The sequence below is a fragment of the Scyliorhinus torazame genome, chromosome 30 (genome assembly GCF_047496885.1).
Source record: "Scyliorhinus torazame isolate Kashiwa2021f chromosome 30, sScyTor2.1, whole genome shotgun sequence".
Lineage (NCBI taxonomy): Eukaryota > Metazoa > Chordata > Chondrichthyes > Carcharhiniformes > Scyliorhinidae > Scyliorhinus > Scyliorhinus torazame.
This window is the reverse complement of record NC_092736.1, coordinates 11,061,002-11,074,966: the sequence shown is the minus strand read 5'-3', so window position 1 is coordinate 11,074,966 and position 13,965 is coordinate 11,061,002. Positions and strand designations below refer to the sequence as shown.

The 13,965-nt window shown below is 51.1% G+C and overlaps 1 protein-coding gene and 1 non-coding gene across 5 annotated transcripts in view; both read right to left on the bottom strand.

Annotated features, from left to right (window-relative positions):
* Window positions 1-13,965, bottom strand: part of ccdc33 (coiled-coil domain containing 33) — a 328,273-nt gene that overhangs the window by 298,500 nt on the left and 15,808 nt on the right. The gene's annotated exons all lie outside the window — the stretch shown is intronic.
* On the bottom strand, window positions 9,273-9,350 carry trnak-cuu (transfer RNA lysine (anticodon CUU)). Its single transcript has one exon. It is a non-coding gene; the product is annotated as a tRNA-Lys (tRNA).

The window sequence follows — 13,965 nt, the reverse complement described above, 5'->3', positions numbered from 1 at the left end:
CCTGTTCGGGTACACAGAGGGAGAATTCAGAATGTCCAATTCACCTAACAGCACGCCTTGTGGGGGGAAACTGGAGCACCCGGAGGAAACCCATGCAGACACGGGGAGAACGTGCAGACTCCACACAGACAGTGACCCAAGCCGGGAATCGAACCTGGGACCCTGGCGCTGTGGAGCCTCAGTGCTTATCATGCTTCAAAATTATTCCATTGACTGTAAAATGCTTTGGCATGTCCCGGCGTAACGAAGGGAAATAATTGTTGGGGAAATAATTTATACGGTTCAGCTCCACAATAGGCACTAAATTTTCATTTTCCAGATCGTTATGCATTTCGCTCCATCCCTCGCTCTTGTCTCTCAATGGGCTGCAGCTACAAGTCAATTATACAGCAAGCACTCTCAGCTCATTGTTTCCATAGCTGCGCCAGTTAAGTACTGTTTTGGTGCCTTCACCGAATGTAAAACGAAACAACCTTTTAACATTTCAGCTGTCACAAGGCTGAATTCTACAGATAATTAGAGATAATGGGCGGACGTTAAAAGGTGTTATGTACAAGATCATAAAAAACAGAATGTAAAGCATTAGTGATTTATAAAGCACCTTTGAACCTTGAGTTTATAGCTTTAAACTTGGCCTACAGGTAACAGGCACAGCATATTACATTCCAGAAACACTGCGTTCAGCTTCCATCTCGTTTGTTGACAATTTTTGAATGTATTCTTTTATGGGAAGTGGGTGTCACTGGCCAGGTCAGCGTTTGTTGCCCATTGCACTTTACCCTGGAGAAGGTGGTGATGAGCAGCCTTCTTGAAGCGCCGCAGTGGCTGTGGTGTAGGTACACCCACACTGCTGTTAGGGAGTGAGTTCCAGGATTCTGCCTCAGCGACAGTGAAGGAACGGCCGATATATTTCCAAGTCAGGGCGGTGAGTGACTTGGAGGGGGATGTTGCCAGGTATCTGCTGCTCTTGTACTTCTGGATCAGCGCAATCGCAGGTTTTGAAGGTGCTGTTGAAGGAGGCTGCGGGTCATCTTGTAGAGGATGGACCCGGCTGCCACTCTGGAGGGGGTGAATGTTGAAGGTGGCAGATGGGGTGCAAATCGAGTGGGCTGCTTGGCCCTGGATGGTGTCGAGCTTCTTGAGTGTTGTTGAAGCCGCACTTATCCAGGCAAGTGGAGAGTATTCTATCACACTCCTGACTTAGAGTCATCGAGCTTTACATCACCAAAAGAGACCCTTCGGCCAATCATGTGCCTTGCAGATGGTGGACAAACTTTGGGGAGTCACAAGGTGACTTACTCACCGGACAATTCCCAGACTCTGACCTGCTCTTGTAACCACAGTATTTTTAAAAAATATATAAATTTAAAGTACCCAATTCATTTTTTCCAATTATGGGACAATTTAGCGTAGCCAATCCACCTATCCTGCACATCTTTTTGGGTTGTGGGGGTGAAACCCTCGCAGACACGGGGAGAATGTGCAAACTCCACACGGACAGTGGCCCAGAGCTGGGATCAAACCTGGGCACCATGAGGCATCAGGCTAACTCACTGCGCCACCCTGCTGCCCAATAACCACAGTATTTTTATGGTTGGTCCAGTTCAGTTCCTGGTCAGTGGTAACCCCCAGGTTGTTGACAGTGGGGGATTCAGCGATTGTAATTTTATGTCATGGAGCGATGGTTAGATTCTCTCGTGTTGGCGATGGTAGTTGTCTGGCACTTGTGTGGTATAAATGCCACTTGCCACTTATTAGCCCAAGCCTAAATGTTGTCCAGGTCTTGCTGCATATGGTGGCTTCAGTATCTGAGAACAGAGGACTGTAAGAACAAAAAGCCTTGATCAACATCTAAATTCTGACAAAAAGCCATGACCCGAAACACAAACCCAACCATCCTCACTCCGCATATGTTGAGTGAGTCATAAAATCTCACAGCAGAGAAGGAGGCCATTCGCCCCATCATGTCCCTGCTATCTCATTGAAAGAAATATCCAATTGGTCCTAATCCTCTTTCCTCACAGCATTCTTCTTTTTCATTTTCAATTCCCCCTTTGAAAGTTCCTGTTGAATCTGCTTCCATTGCCCTTTCAGACAGCACATTCTTAATCATAGCAACTCACTGCATCATAAAGGTCTCCGCAGCTCTCCTCTGGGACACTTGGCAATATATCTTACATGCTGGGGTGGCGTAGTGGTATTGTTGCTGGACTAATAATCCAGCATAATGATCTGGAGATGCAGGTTCAAATCCCACCACAGCAAGTGATGGAATTTAAACTCAATAAAATATCTGTGATTAAAAGTCTAACGATGACCATGGGCGAAATTCTCCAGAAACGGCGCGATGTCCGCCGACTGGCGCCCAAAACGGCGCCAATCAGACGGGCATCGCGCCGCCCCAAAGGTGCGGAATGCTCCGCACCTTTGGGGGCCGAGCCCCAACATTGAGGGGCTAGGCCGACGCCGGAGGATTTTCCGCCCCGCCAGCTGGCGCGGAAATGACATCTCCGGGCGGCGCATGCGCAGTGGAGGGAGCCTCTTCCACCTCCGCCATGGTGGAGACCGTGGCGGAGGCGGAAGGGAAAGAGTGCCCCCACAGCACAGGCCCGCCCGTGGATCGGTGGGCCCCGATCGCGGGCCAGGCCACCGTGGGGGCACCCCCCGGGGTCAGAACGCCCTGCGCCCCCCCGGGATCCCGGAGCCCGCCCGCGCCGCCTTGTCCCGCCGGTAAGGTAGGTGATTTAATTTACGCCGGCGGGACAGGCAACTTATCGGCGGGGCTTCGGCACATCTGGGCCGGAGAATCGAGCGGGGCGTGGGGGGGGGGGGGGGCGATTCCCGCCCCCGCCGATTATCCGGTGCCGGAGACTTCGGCAACCGGCAGGGGCGGGATTCACGCCAGCCCCCGGCGATTCTCCGACCCGGCGGGGGGTCGGAGAATGTCGCCCCATGAATCGATTGTCAGGAAAACCCACCTGGGTCACTAATGCCCCTTTAGGGAAGTAAATCTGCCGTCCTTACCCGGTCTGGCCAACATGTGACTCCAGACCCACAACAATGTGGTTGACTCTTAACTGGCCCCTCAAGGGCAATCAGGAATGGGCACTGAATGCTGGCACTGCCCACGTTCCACAAATGCATTTTTAAAATCCTTAAGTTACTCGGTCAAAATCATTCAGAATTTTGAACACTTTGGGGCTTCTCTCCAACGAGAAACTGAAATTCCTCATCCCGCAAATCTCCAAACTGAGAATCCTGCGGTTTCCCCATTTGCCTCTTTACCGGTGACGAATTTCTGACTTCCCTTTGTTCATGAGCACATCCTATTCTTCCTCTGCTGACGCCTGGTGGATACCCTGTCTGGTACGCTAGCCTACTCCAGACCCATTGTCCAGCTTTCATTTTTTAATTTCATAGAATTTACAGTGCAGAAGGAGGCCACCCGGCCCATCGAGTCTGCACCAGCCCCTGGAAAGAGCACCCCACCCAAGGCCCACACCTCCACCCCATCCCCACAACCCAGTAACCCCACCCAACACTAAGGGCAATTTTGGATACTAAGGGCAATTTATCATGGCCAATCCACCTAACCAGCACATCTTTGGACTGTGGGAGGAAACCGGAGCACCCGGAGGAAACCCACGCACACACGGGGAGGATGTGCAGACTCCGCACAGACAGTGACCCAAGCCGGAATCGAACCTGGGACCCTGGAGCTGTGAAGCAATTGTGCTATCCACAATGCTACCATGCTGCCCCAATTCCTTCATTGCTTTATTTTTCTCTAGTCTCCATTGTGCGGAACCAAATGTAGCTCTTGATGTTTGCACAGCTGATGGGGGTAATCAGAGATAGATAAAGGCGGTGTATTTACAGCATGTAGCCGTACATAATCACAGTCAGTGGACTTCAAAGTAATCATTGTGCACATCTCTTTGAGTTGTGACAGGACACTGTATTTAAGTGTGAGTCTTTCTTCAATGCTATCTGCATTAAGCCGGTTCATCCAACAATTCAGTGACATCCAAGTGTTTACATATTTCCATGCCTGTACTCCCCATACAATGGCCGAGATTCTCCACTCCCGCGCCGGTTGGGAGAATCGCCTGGGCCGCCAACATTTCCCGGGACGCCGGTCCGACGCCCTCCCGCGATTCTCCCAAGTGGCGGGAACGGCCCAGTCGAGATCCGCGGACCGCAGGCCGGAGAATCGCCGGAGACACCCAAAATGGCGATTCTCCGGCACCCCCGCTATTCTCAGGCCCGGATGGGCCGAGCGGCCAGGCCAAAACGGCGGGTTCCCCCCGGCGCCGTCCACACCTGGTCGCTGCCGTCGTGAACGGTATGCGTGAACGCTGGGGGGGGCGGCCTGCGGGGGGGGTGAGGGGGGATCCTGCACCGGGGGTACCTCAAATGTGGGGTGGCCCGCGATCGGTGCCCACCGATCGTCGGGCCGTCCTCTCTGAAGGAGGACCTCCTTCCTTCCGCGGCCCCGCAAGATCCGTCAGACATCTTCTTGCGGGGCGGACTTAGAGAGGACGGCAACTACGCATGCGCGGGTGACGCCCGTTATGCGGCGCCGGCCGCGTCATCTATGCGGCGCCGCTTTTATGCGGGCGACAAGGCCTGGCGCGGGTAGATGACGCGGCCCCGATACTGGCCCATTGTCAGGGCCTGAATCAGTCGGGATCGGGGCCGTTTCGCGCCGTCATGAACCTCGATGGCGTTCACGACGGCGCGGCCACTTTGGCGCGGGAGTGGAGAATCCCGCCCAATATCTCCTCCAATTCAGCTTTTTCTTTAGTCTCTCATGGACTTCGCTGGACAGGCCAGCATTTGTTACCCATCCCTAATTGCCCATGAAGTGAGCTAGGCCAGTTCAGAGGACAGTTAAGAGTCAATCACTTTGCTGTGGGTCTGGAGTCACACGTAGGCCAGACCGGGTTAGGCAGCAGATTTCCTTCCCTGAAGGACATTAGTGACCCAGATGGGGTTTTACAACAATCGATAAAGTGAATTTATTAATTAATTGAATTTCAATTCCACCTCTGCCATGGTGGGATTCGAACCTGTGTCCCCAGGGTACAAGCTGGCCCTCTGGATAACAAATACAGGGATATTACAACCATACCACCATTCTTCGACCCGTTTTCTGGCGCGCCCCCTCCGGCAGCGTGATTCTCCGTCCCGGCAGCCGCCCAATGGGGTTTCCCATTGTGGGCACGCCGTCGGGAATAGCGTCGGAGGGGTCTTTGATTATGCTGTCCGCTTTCCCAAGGCAGCGGGAGGTGTAGACAGAATCAATGGATGGGAGGCGGATTTGTGTGATGGACTGGGCTGTGTTCACGACTCCCTGAAGTTTCTTGCGGTCCTGGGCCGAGCAGTTGCCATACCAGGCTGTGATGCAGCCCGATAGGATGCTTTCTATGGTGCATCTGTAAAGGTTGGTAAGAGTCAATGTGGACATGCTGAATTTCCTTAGTTTCCTGGCGACGTTCAGGCGCTGTTGTGCTTTCTTGGTCGTAGCATCGACGTGGGTGCAGGCCAGCTGTCACCTTCCCCGGCATAATCTGCTGACACCATTCAACGATGGTCTCGGTCCCAGCGTCACCTCGTCATAGCTGCCGCAAAACACTTTCCACGTCCGACACGCGTAAAATGCAGCGGGCAACAAAAAATTGACAAAGGTTGACTTGGTTAATTCGTTGGTTTCTAAACAAAATTTAGAGTACCCAATTCATTTTTTTCCAATTAAGGGGCAATTTAGCGTGGCCAATCCACCTACCCTGCACATCTTTGGGTTGTGGGGGCGAAACCCACGCAAACACGGGGAGAATGTGCAAACTCCACACGGGCAGTGACCCAGAGCTGGGATCGAACCTGGGACCTTGGCGCCGTGAGGCAGCAGGGCTAACCCACTGCGCCACCGCGCTGCCCGGTTAATTCGTTGTTACAAAATGCCGAGGGGGGTGCATGATGCTGGTTTGGGAGCCCGCTCCCCTTCCGCAAGGTGGGATACTCGCACGAGGGCATCGTATTGCCAACGCAACTTCATCACACCCTACTTTAAGTTCACATGGGCAGGTGGGGGGCGGGTGGGGGTTGGGGGGGGGGGGGGGGGTTGCGGTTTTGGGGGGGGGGGGGTGAATGTGCAGTGCAGGCCTCCCAATTTACCGACGTCAATTCCAGCCCCAGGCATCAGGACAAAATTGACGTTCGAACGGTAAACACTGGATGTCGGGAGAGGTGAAGAGTACGACTGTAATCGCCGTGCACACAGAGGCAATCAAGGAGCTAACTGGGCATCCGACAATGAATGCCAGCCTTGCCAACGATGCCCAGAATGAATAATTAAAATCAAAAATCTGGCTTCGGCATTTTGCTTTCCGTTAGAGAAAAAGTCAGGCACATGGGAGATAAAAACTAACTCACAAATCCAATTATTTTGTAAGTGACTGTCACAAGGCTCATTGATTATAATTTTGCCAGGAAATTAGTCGCGATTGAACAACTTCAATGCAGATCCAAGTGCTGCCTCCTCTTTGGCAGGGATTCACCGAATACCTTTTCCACAGAAAAGAACATTTCAAGGCCACATCTTTAATTGAAAAGAGGAAAGCATTGTACAAACAAACAGAAGCCACATCTGTCGTCACCGCATCGATGAATGCACTCCTGCACTCCTTTGTGAAAACCAGATAGCTTCACCCCTCTCCCTCTCGAATCTATTCTAATTTTCTCTCCTTCTCTCTTGCCTTTCTGGAGTCCAGTCCCACAGGTGCCTCTCGCCCTCTTACACAGAATGTAGCCCATTCAGCCCAAACCAACAAGCTTAGATTTAAAACAGAGATGAGTAGAAATTGCTTCTCTCGTGAATCTGTGGAATTCGCTACCCCAGAGTCCGGTGGATGTCGAGACATTAAGGAAATTTAACGAGGAGATAGACAGATTTTTGATTAGTGATGGGTTGAAGGCAGAGAACGGGCAGGAGAGTGGAGTTGGGGCCAAGGTGAGATGGGCAGCACGGTGGCACAGTGGTTAGCAGGCCGCCTTACAGCTCCAGGTTCGATTCCCGGCTTGGGTCACTGTCTGTGCGGAGTCTGCACGTTCTCCCCGTGTCTGCGTGGGTTTCCTCCGGGTGCTCCGGTTTCCTCCCACAGTCCAAAGGTGTGCTTATTGGGTGGATTGGCCATGCTAAATTGCCACTTAGTGTCCAAAAGGTGGGATTACGGGGATAGGGCGTGGGATTGGATCCAGGTCTGGTGCTCTTTCCGAGGGCCGGTGTGTACTCGATGGGCCGATAGGTCTTCTTCTGCACTGTGGAGGTTCTATGAGATCAATCATGGCTAGTATTGAATGGCAGAACATGCTCGAGGGGTTGAATTCCGAACCCGAACAGGCGCCGGAGTGTGGCGACTAGGGGATTTTCACAGTAACTCTATTTTTTAATGTAAAGTTAGAGTACCTAATTATTTATTTATTTTTTTCCAATTAAGAGACAATTTGGTGTGGTCAATCCACCTAACCTGCACAACTTTGAGCTGTGGGGGTGAAACCCAGGCAGACATGGGGAGAATGTGCAAACTCCACACGGACAGTGACCCAGGGCTGGGATCGAACCCAGGTCCCCAGCGCTGTAGTCCCAGTGCTAACCACTGCGCCACATGCCACCCTTCACAGTAACTTCATTGCAGTATTGGTGTAAGCCTACTTGTGACAAGGGGCTGGTTTAGCACAGTGGGCTAAACAGCTGGCTTGTAATGCAGAACAAGCCCAGCAGCGCCGGTTCAATTCCCCTACCAGCCTCCCCGAACAGACGCCGAAATATGGCGACTAGGGGCTTTTCACAGTAACTTCATTGAAGCCTACTTGTGACAATAAGCGATTATTATAATAATAAAGGTTATTAATATGTCAGCGTCTGCTTTTGAAACGGCAGCACGATGTTGCCTGGTTCCTAGTGATCGTCATGGCTATGTGTCAGCCGTTGGCAAGCTCCAAACTCAGAACTTGGCAACTACAAGAGAACCATTAAAGAGGCTACTTTAAATCTCCAAAGACCGAAAAGGTGTAAAGCACTCTCAGCTACGCAGGCGCGCTCACATACGATCAGGTGAAATGAGCTTCATATTTAGGTGGCTACAGCAAGATTGTGTCGATTCAAGAGTTTCCCGGGAGCGGGGAGAACACCGGACACAGTTATTATTCCAGTTGAATGTACTTTAAGTAGCTCTTGCCCCGGAACCTACATCTGTCTCTATCTCCAGTTGCGACAGTCATTCGATTTAAGACTTAATAGAATATAACATGGTCGCCAATGCCCCCTTAGGGCATGGTAGCAGATGAGAGAGAGAGACGCACAATGGTTCTGGCCTTTACGCATTCTCTGTTTTCGATTCCAACAGGCATCTGAGTGGGAATCGTACGCGTGCCTTACACAGTGACCTTAATTAGAATTTGTTTTTTAAATAAAGAAAGAAAGACTTGCATTTATATTGCACCTTTCATGACCCAGAACATCCCAAAGAGATTTACAACCAATAAAGTACTTTGTGGAGTGTAGTCACTGTTGAATGCAGGAAACACGGCAACCAATTTACATATGAACAAATAGTTAGAAGCAGGAGTAGGCCACTCGGCCCCTCGAACCTGTTCCTCCATTCAACAAGATCATGGATGTTCTGCTTGTAACTTGAGCCCTACATTCCACCTGTCCCCAATAACCATTCTCCCCCCTTTGCTTATGAAGAACCTATCTGCCTCTGTCTCAAAGATATTCACAGACTCTTCCTCATCAGCACTTCTTTGAACATGGGATCTTGAGTAAGTACTACGGGGTGCCATGGTCTCGCATGACAGAGCAGCCGACAGTACAGCACTCCCTCAGTACTGCGCTGCAAGGGTTTCCCAAGATTTTCCACTCGACTCTCAGACTAAAAGCTTTTTTTAAATAACCGTTATTGTCACAAGTAGGCTTACATTAACACTGCAATGAAGTTAATGTGAAAAGCCCCGAGTCGCAACATTCCGGCACCTGTTCGGGTACACAGAGGGAGAATTCGGAATGCTCAATTCACCTAACAGCACGTCTTTCAGGACTTGTGGGAGGAAACCGGAGCGCCCGGAGGAAACCCACGCAGACACGGGGAGAACATGCAGACTCCGCACAGACAGTGACCCAAGCCGGGAATTGCACCTGGGACCCTGGCGCTGTGAAGCAACAGTGCTAACCACACCACCAATGGCCAATGTTCTCAGATTAAAGAGACTGAAACCCCCAATGCGGGGCTCGAACCCACGACCCTGGGATTAAGAGTCCCATGCTCTACCGACCGAGCTAGCTGGGCTGCTATGAACTGAATCATAGCCAACACCCATACTAACATAGCTGGTTCCTCACAGTATTATGGAGCATGGTCTACAGAACCAGTCACCATTTTTATGACAATGCTGTATCTTCACTATCAACCCCCTTGTGTTGCTCAAATTCCCCTGATTTCCCAAGGCTAATTTGTCCCATCATGCTTTTCATTCTCTTCATTGACATCAGGGTAACTTTCAGCACCCCCCCCCCCCCCCCCCCAGTTTGACTAGCTGCGTCGATCCATTTATGAAACGTCTAAAAATATCTGCCCTAATTAATTAAAAATTAATCATTTGTTTTGCCAATATCCTTGTTCACCTCCCTGGAGATTTCAAGCCACAATGGAGCATAATGGAGCATTAAATTGCCGGTGACGGCATCTTCTTAAACACATGATAATCACAAAGTATTAAATTACTTGGGGGGGGCACAAAGCTGCAGTTAAAAGGCAACTGGTTACCCGTCCTAGCCACAAGCATTCAGCAAAAGTCGGGCAGTCTCCATTGAAATTGGGAGTGCGGGGGGGTGGGGTGGGGGGGGTAATGGTTGCCTATTCATACTCAGGTGGTGGGCAGCCATTTAAATCAACTCCCCCTGTGCCGAATGGAGATTTCCAGGTGCTGTGTGTGGCCCATAATAATAATAACCTTTATTGTCACAAGTAGGCTTACATTAACACTGCAGTGAAGTTACTGTGAAAAGCCCCTAGTCGCCACATTCCGGCGCCTGTTCGGGTACACAGAGGGAGAATTCAGAATGTCCAATTCACCTAACAAGCACGTCTGTCGGGACTTGTGGGAGGAAACTGGAGCACCCGGAGGAAACCCACGCAGACACGGGGAGAACGTGCAGACTCCGCACAGACAGTGACCCAAGCCGGGAATCGAACCTGGGACCCTGGCGCTGTGAAGTAACAGTGCTAACCACTGTGCTACCGTGCTGCAGTTGCGGCTTTCGCAGGCCCTTTGGCGGGGTTTCCTCTCTAGTCAGGCACTGGTGGCTGTTTTAAATTTGGGACCTTTTTAAATTTTCTTCAGAAGGCACCTCCATCTTGACGAACCCTCTCTCTCTCTCTCTCCACCACCCACATTGGCAGCACCCATCTCTGACAGCGGGGCTAACGATCTGTCAGAGCTGGAGCACCTTCTGTTGGCCTCTGGAACTCAGGGTCATCGATTAGACAGTGGGTGCATACTCTGGCCACTGATTGGACAGCAGCAAGAGCTCACCCTGGCCACTGATCTGACCACTGATTGGATGTCAGGTACTTAATCTGGCCACTAATTGGATGGCCGGTGAAGGAGCGGCATGGTGGCGCAGTGCATACCCTGGCTACTGATTGGATGTCAGTTGAATACCTGGCTACTGATTGGGTGTCAAGTACATACCCTGGCTACCGATTGGATAGCAAGCACATATCCTGGTCACTGATTAGCTGTCAGCTATATGCCCTGGCTCCTGATTGGACAGTGACGCACGCCCTGGCCACTATTTTCCAGGTAAAAGGGGGGCACTGGCAAGGCCAACATTTGTTGCCCATCCTTAATTGCCCTTGAGCTGAGTGTCTCGCTCGGCCATTTCAGACGGCATTTAAGAGTCAACTACATTGCTGTGGGTCTGGAGTCAGACCGGGTAAGGACGGCGGATTTCCTGCCCTAAAGGAAATTAGTGAACCGGATGGGTTTTTACAACAATCAACAGCAGTCTCATGGTCCTTGTTACTGAGACTAGGGCCGGGATTTTCCCCTACTCGGAGGGGCGTGGGGTCCCGGCGGGATGGAGTGGCGTGAATCACTCCGGCGTCGGGCCGCCCCAAAGATGCGGATTTCTCCGCACTTTTAGGGGCCAAGCCCTCACCTTTAGGGGCTAGGCCCGCGCCGGAGTGGTTGCCGTCCCGCCGGCTGGGGCCGAAAGGACTCCGCCGGCCGGACCCTGTTCGCGCCGCCTGGTCCCCCCGGTAGGGGGGGTGGTTTAATTCACGCCAGCGGGACCGGCATTACAGCAGCGGGATTTCGGCCCATCCCGGGCCGGAGAATCGCCGGGGGGGGGGCCCGCCGATCGGCGCAGCGGGATTCACGCCGCCCCCTGGCGATTCTCCGACCCGGCTGGGGGTCGGAGAATCCCGCCCTAGCTAGGAATTCCCTATTTTAGTAATTCAATCTAAAATCCATTAGCTGCCATGGTGGGATTTGAACCCACGTCCCCAGAGCGTTAGCCTGTTGATTATTAGTCCAGTGACATTACGACTAAACCACCATCTCCCACAGGTACCTTGGTGGGGACAATACACAAAGCTCCAAATCTTTGACATCCTCCAAAGCTACTCTGACAGATCTGGGAACAGACTCTGAGGATAACAATTAAAAAATCCAACGCGTTATCAGAGAGCTGTCTCAACTCAACATCATTTTTAAAAACAGAATTGTTGGTGGCATCTTCTCTGATATTTCACCTTGTTACTTCGTCCCAGATACGACAGCTTTTTTATCTCCTGTCAGTGTTTATTAAGTTGCCTGTATTGCTTGCGTTCTGCTTCCAGTTAAAGTCCACAACTGTATTTAATGGTTCACGACTCCTGCTGCCCAGCAGTTTGTATGTCAACCTTTAACACAGCACAAAAAAAAAACCGCGCCATTGTAATAATCTGAAATCTTGCTCATCTGCCGGGGTTCGAAAGCTTCTCCCTCCCCAAGATTTTACTAAATGCTACAAAGGAACATTAGGGAGCAAGAGAAGGCCATTCGGCCCTTCGAGCCTGCTCCGCAATTCACTGCGATGATGGCCGATCCTCGATCTCAACACCATATTCCCGCTTTCTCCCCATACACCGTAGTGCCATTAAAATCTAAAAAGATTGTCCATCTCTTTCTCGAATATATTCACCTCCCCAGCCTTCTGTGGTCGAGGATTCCACAGTTCACCACCACTTCTGAGTGAAGAATGTCTCCTCACCTCAGTCCTAAATGGTCTCCTCCACATCCTGAGACCGTGACTCCTTGTTCTGGATTTCCCAACCAGGGAAAACATCCTCCCTGCATCTGGTGTGTCCTTCCAGTCAGATCTCCTCTCATCCTCCGAAACTCTAGTGAAGACAGGCCCAGTTGACCCAGTCTCTCATAGATCATAGAATTTACAGTGCAGAAGGAGGCCATTCAGCCCATCGAGTCTACACCGGCCCCTGAAAGAGCACCCCGCCTAATCCTCATAGGACAGTTCCACCAAGCCCGATATCGGCCTCGTGAATCTCCAGTGCACTCCCTCCTGTCCCGCCCTGATCTCTACTTCAACTCCATTTGTCCAATTTTCCTCCACTACCCTTACCGCAGCAACAACTTACATTTCTGCAGCACCTTTACCTGAATGAAATATCCCAAGTTTCTTCACAGGAGCATTATAAACTCAAATATGGCACCGAGCTACACAAGGAGATATTGGGGAAAAATATCTAGTCCTGCCCACCGCAGGTATCATCCAGCGTGATGGGACCAACGAAAGATCCGTTGAACATAGAACATAGAACATAGAACAATACAGCGCAGTACAGGCCCTTCGGCCCACGATGTTGCACCGAAACAAAAGCCATCCAACCTACACTATGCCATTATCATCCATATGTTTATCCAATAAACTTTTAAATGCCCTCAATGTTGGCGAGTTCACCACTGTAGCAGGTAGGGCATTCCACGGCCTCACTACTCTTTGCGTAAAGAACCTACCTCTGACCTCTGTCCTATATCTATTACCCCTCAGTTTAAAGTTATGTCCCCTCGTGCCAGCCATATCCATCCGCGGGAGAAGGCTCTCACTGTCCACCCTATCCAACCCCCTGATCATTTTGTATGCCTCTATTAAGTCTCCTCTTAACCTTCTTCTCTCCAACGAAAACAACCTCAAGTCCATCAGCCTTTCCTCATAAGATTTTCCCTCCATACCAGGCAACATCCTGGTAAATCTCCTCTGTACCCGCTCCAAAGCCTCCACGTCCTTCCTATAATGCGGTGACCAGAACTGTACGCAATACTCCAAATGCGGCCGTACCAGAGTTCTGTACAGCTGCAACATGACCTCCCGACTCCGGAACTCAATCCCTCTACCAATAAAGGCCAACACTCCATAGGCCTTCTTCACAACCCTATCAACCTGGGTGGCAACTTTCAGGGATCTATGTACATGGACACCTAGATCCCTCTGCTCATCCACACTTTCAAGAACTTTACCATTAGCCAAATATTCCGCATTCCTGTTATTCCTTCCAAAGTGAATCACCTCACACTTCTCTACATTAAACTCCATTTGCCACCTCTCGGCCCAGCTCTGCAGCTTATCTATATCCCTCTGTAATCTGCTACATCCTTCCACACTATCGACAACACCACCGACTTTAGTATCGTTGACCTTGGGCGAGAATTTCTGGTCTCGGAGCGAGCGGGCAGGTGAGACCTGGATAATCCCGCCCAATATTATGTCAGATGATCAAAAGCTTGGTGAAAGAGGTTGGTTATAAGAGTGCCTGGGGGTAGCACGGTGGCACAGTGGCTGGCATTGCTGCCTCACGGCGCCGAGGTCCCAGGTTCGATCCCGGCTCTGGGTCACTGTCC